Here is a 6,036-nt window from a genome sequence, read left to right on the forward strand (position 1 = left end):
TATTTGTTTTATTTTCATTTGGTTTTAATTCAATTTGCTTTCTGATTTCTTAGTACATGGTGGTATCCATGGATCTATAAATGTTATATTACTCATCTGAAGTTCATCATGAGAAAGAACCAGTCATCAGAGGCTTCACCACAATTCTTTAGAGGTTTCCTGTAAAGACAGAAGTCCTATCAGAACAAAGTTCAAAGCAGCATGATGCTGGGTGATGCAGATTTCTGGTGAAGGTACAGAAGCACATTTTTCTAAACTGTCCTGAAACTGCTGTTGTAAAGGTCCCTTCCACGTTCTCACCAAAAAAAATTCCTTCCTAAACTAACTCTGAAAACTTAAAGCTCCTGAAATGCTTTCTCAATTTCTACTTTTTTTCCAATACCACAACAGAAAATTTTCTGGTAAATAATGGACCGTTTGCATCCAGACAGGTTAAGATCAAGCCCTCATGACTGGCACTGCAGGGCCAAGTAGCAAAAACAACTGAGCATGGATCAAACTCATCTGATAAGTCTTGGATTTTCTTGCATCCTTTTCAATTCAAACCCAAACTCACTACAAGCCATTTTCACCATGGTTTCAGAATGTTCATACAGTCCATAATAGCTCCAAAAGTGCTTTAGAAACTTCTCTTCCTCCTTTGCTTTCTCCCTTTGCTCTGGGATCTCTTGTGATATGACACTTGATTGTCTCCAAGGTCTGCAAACAGATCTGTGGCCTACTTGTGCATTGGTTCGCTCATGACTGCGTGACTTTATTGCTGGGGTGAAGCACTGGCAGCCTCCACTCACCACACTTCTCTTCCAGCTTTGGGGTTTACTTGGTTTTCTGTTTCCTGTGTGGATGGAAATTAGTAAAGTGATTTCAAGATCATAATGCCCATTTAGGCATGTTCCTTCTTTCTTGGGTATGTGATTGGTGACTGACACACTGTAAGTTGTCATACAGGGTGAATTATAAATGTTAGAAATGTTAGCCTATAACTGAGGGTTTCCTATGCCAACTGTCCACCAGTTCAAAAGCCCTTTGCTGTGAGCTTGATAAATGGTGGGTCTCCATTCAGACAGATTTATTACTCAGGGACAGATTTCCCCAGAAATCCAATAAGCATTTCAATCAGATTGATCTCATTTAGTTCATGGCATTCAAAAAAAGGTGGATCTCTGGTTTATCTATTCCCCTTTATTGATCCTAACTCGCTGTATTATTTTTAAAAACCAAAATAATGACACTCATTACCTTTGAATAGCTTGCAAAATAGATGTTTAGCATTATGTCTTATATTAAGCTTACATTATAGTTTTATTTTGTTACAGTTATTTTGCTTATTTCTCATGCTATTCAGTGATGCTGATCAGCAACGCAGAAAAGAATAAGGAAAAATATACAGCTTTTGCATCAGGGTCTTCACTTTACAATACGTTTGCTTAGCACTTATTGCAATGGAGCTTTGATGTCACTGGCTTCTGGAAACAACTGGGAATATCAGTATTCAATAATTATAATGCACAACTTCTTACTTGCTTCATTTTAATCAGTATAATTCAAATATAAGAGTTCACCATAAAGCAGTATATCTTTGATCTGACTTGCTCTTATTTACAAAGTAAATCAGGAAAAATGCAATACATGATGTCAGAGCACGAAAAAATAGAATGTGCTCTATTTTCCCTTTAAGTCCCTTAGTTCCGATTTTTTAATGACAGCTTTCTTACAATAGGTTTTCAAAAGCTAGTTCAGTTCAGGTTGCCTGAAATTTCCCACAATAAAAGGCTTATTTTTAATTGCATACAACTTTGCCAGGCACCAGGCTACAAGCTGAAATTTTTCATGCCAGATGTCTGACTTAGATTGAATATTGATTTTCTTTTCTTCAGAACTTCAGAAAACAAAACAAAACAAAACATTAGTTGCTTCTGAGATTTGCATAAAGCAGCAACAGACATTGACTGGAACTATATTTTAAATATATAAATCTATACAAAGGTGTCATGTATTCCCTTAGTGTGCTCTGTCGATACAATTATCTGTATAATTATCTGTGAAGCACTAATACTTTGCACCACAGAAACCTGGAGAAAATTGCCAGTTTTATTTTCATTGCAAAGTTTGAATGAAGTGTACTTCATTAACCATGTGTGTAAGGCCACACAGTTAATGAGAAATAGAGATAGTGAAGATTAAGACTTATTGGAAGAGAAAGGCATCTAAGGAAAAACTGGTATGAGATCATGCAGTTAAAGACTCAGAAAGTACATGGACAATGGGACATTAAGATTTCACACACAGTCTTAACTCTGCTTTTCTCATGTTTTTAAGTACTAAACTTTAGCTTCTTATAATTTGTTTTATTTTGCTTGTTTGTTTTATACTAAAAACTGTTTGGAGCTATAGCACAGTATTAAAAAATACATCACATAGCATTTGCCACAGTAGAAAAAAAGTCTGTTTCTTTGACACTTTATCCACTTTACTATCAAAAGAGTCACATCAGTGATCTACACAGTCTGGAATCCTAAAACCTCAGAACTGTAGCTGTCTCTTCCCGGCAAGGTAACTGGGGACTGTAAATAACCATCAAATATATCTTCCAAAAGAGTTCTCATCCAGGTGGGGTTTTTGTGAGCTGTTGAGCAAATGGATGGATGGATAATTTCTTTGGGGACTCCATGGTTAATAAAGAAACTGCAGCAGGAATCTAAGATGGATACTATCCCAAAAACCACAAGATGGAGATGACTTTTTTTAGAATAATGATACATAAACCTTTCTGTAAGGATTAGGAAAACTCTTAGTACAGGCCTTCAACTAAGCTGTAGCAAAAGCTTTTTTATTAAGGGAACACACCTCAAAACCCTGGGGTTGGTTATTTGTTGTTGTTGTTTGATTTTTTTCTCAAGAAAGATAGTGTTTTTAAGTAACTCTGTAAGCCAATCTCATAAAATGCATAATTACACCATGAAAATTTTAAACATAGAAATCTATGAGAAATTAGAATTTTGCCTTGGAAGTTTATATAGCCATACAGATATTTATTGTTTAGATGTCCTATATCATGACTTAAACCTGTGACTTCTTTAATATTGTGAATTATAGTCCTTCATATAAATGTTTATTGGCAGTAGACTTCAGTTTCTGTCCCTCGTATTTCCTATTATCCAAACTCCTCTGAGAGACCAAGTAGAAGGAAGCATAAAAAAAACCCACCAAAAACAAAAACCTGGGTGACTGTTTAGCCTAACATTCTCTAAACAAATATTTTTATCAGGCCAGTTAGTTACATCCAGAGTGACCTTTTCCCAAGCAAACTCTCAGTGATGGACATAGGTTTAAAAATGCAAAAATCTTTGCTATTACCAAGAGGGAGTCCAAATAACCATATGAGTGCTCAATATATCTTTGTAAATATTGTGACATCTTTACTTAAAAGACAGGTATTGTACATGAAAGTTAACTTCCATTGTTTCCAGAAAACACTCCTTAATAGCTGTATAAAGAAATGTGATTAAAAGCCCATGTCAACTTTCATAGAATTGTAGAATGGTTTGGCTTGGAACAGACCTTAAAGATCATTTAGTTCCAATCCCCCTGCCATGGGCAGGGACAGCTTCCACGAGAAAGTGTGTCCTTTCTTAAATATAAATAAAACTAAGTTTCAGGATTTCTTTTCAAACAGCATATTTTCAAGTTATGCTCTTTAAAAAAAGGAAATTATGTTTAGATGCAGTACAATTGCTTTAGAAGCCACAAACAACCAATGTATTGCCTCTTTTCCCGGAAAAGATGACCTCAGTTCTAAGCATTTCAACAGAACAGAAGTAATTCTCTTTGGAAATTTGGTCAGGTCTCATATGGAATCAGTCTTGGGTTGCATGTAATATCTCTAGCACCAAAGCACATCTTTTCCCAAGGGACATAACATTTTCTGGTACTCATTTGTGCACACCCTCAGATATCCTGAGAACTGAGCTCAGATGTGACTGATGGGTGCTGTTGGGGTGCAGCTGGCAGGATGCACACAGGGATCCAGCATAGCACAGTCCTTTCCCAAAAGAAATCACTAGAAATCTGCTACAGTAGTAGCAGATAAGAAGGGATAGTAAATTATCAAATCAACTAATATTCACTAAAATAGTTGTCTCAGTCCTTCTCAGCTACATCCAGGTGAAAGCAGTTTCGAAGCTCAAAGCCATATCAACTAAAGGAAGCAAGAGTTTAAATGGGTATCTCATGAGAGGAGGTGTAATTTAACTTATTTGTAGTCAAGTAACTACTGGAGTAAAGCAGACATGTAAGGTAAAACTTGGGCAGAGTTGATTCATTGGGTGGGCAGTTGCAAATCATTCTAAAGCATCAGAGACAAAATTGGTCAAAAGAGTCTACATAAATTAAAAATAATAGGTGGGAAGGATTTGTTTTAATGAATTTGATTAAAATACAATGAATTTTAAATTAATTATTTCCTAGAAATAATGACAATAAAAAACAGTTTTCCCACTCCATTTCCATAAAAAGTGTTAATATAACCCACCAAGGACAAAAGAAATTTTTTATAGTCTTCATTGAAGATCAGAGTTGGGATTTAATCTAAGAAGGAATTTTTTTCCATTGGTTAATATTTTTTAATTTGCCTAAGACAGGCTTGAGCCATGCTTTGCGTTGTCATGACTTTTTTTTTTTATTAAACTGAACAAAACCAGACTAAAATGTAATTAAAACTTTGTGTGAATTTAGTTTAACATCCATTTTAGCATCCAAGCATTTTCTATCATATTTGAAGTGCTAGAACATTTTTTCTTCCTAACTGAGACACCCTCGTTGTTTCCAAGGTGTGTGATTCCTACCTACTATTTATATATTAATTACATCTCTATATATATTGTATACCTTTAAATACCTATTGTGTTTGCTCTATGACAGTATTTCTGTTTAGGTGATGCCTTGATGCTCACCTGTGTCTAAAATATATCTCAACTGCCTACTACTGGGAGGAGGTTTTTACTGCTCTCTCCCAAAGCAAGCATGGCACCAGTAGCATCCCTGAACAACCCGTGAGTCTGGCTGACAAAAATAGTAACATTTCTAACCTTTAATTCTTTGGCCACCTTTATTTGGGTTTCTCAACTGAGGCCAGACCTGAAAGCAGTCTTATGCACACAATCAATTTATGAGTATGCAATCATAATGTATTGCCTGTGAGGCACATAATAAATGGCTGGGGCTAATGTGGTGTGATGTGCTCAGCAGTTCGTGAGCAGGCAGACAAAGCTGCTCTGCCAGCCAAACTGGCCAGGCAGTTGGCAAATATGCAGGGAAGTGCCAGCCCCTTGGGTCGTTCCTTGCAGTGGACTGAGCTTTTATGAATTGCCACTTTCCTCCTCTCTGATTTTACATCTGCCCACATTGCAGTTTTCTTCTTGAGTCTAGGATGATTTTAGATTTTCTGCTTCAAGTTAGTTCTTTTGCCAATAGCAGTTCTGTACTCCTGTGGGTTTTTTATTTCTACTTTTCAACTTGCATGAGCCAATGGCCCATGTTAACTGCCTCTCAAGAGCTGACAGAGACTGCCACAGCTCAGCATGATCTTCCCGTTGTCAAAACTGGGGCAAGGGCATGTGTGGGTCCTCTTTGCACGTGTATCCTTATTCTCAGCACTTAGAAGTACGCTGTCCAGCATCATTTGGAGACAGAGAGCAAAAGTGCGAGCACAGGAAAGCTAGTATTACTGTAGCTCTGCAGGTGAGGTTTATAAGAGGCACAGCAAAAAAAGGAGACTCCCCAAGAACTAGCTGTCCCAGATCTGGGAAAGGCCAATGCATGTTCAACCAGGTCTGGAAGGGAGGTGTGGGGAAAGATGGTTCTGACCAGCCACTCATGGACATGCCTTGGCTTGGTGATTGCCCAGTGCTAGGCCCAGGGGTGGCAAAGAAAGGCTGCCAGGCAGGGTAAGGAGAGCACAGAGCTCACCTTCCCTCTCCCTGCCTCTGCTCTCTTCCCTTCCTCCATCTCTCTTTTCAGTACGTCTTTTTAGATCCG

This window comes from Corvus cornix, chromosome 1 (genome assembly GCF_000738735.6).
Source record: "Corvus cornix cornix isolate S_Up_H32 chromosome 1, ASM73873v5, whole genome shotgun sequence".
NCBI classification, from domain to species: Eukaryota; Metazoa; Chordata; class Aves; order Passeriformes; family Corvidae; genus Corvus; species Corvus cornix.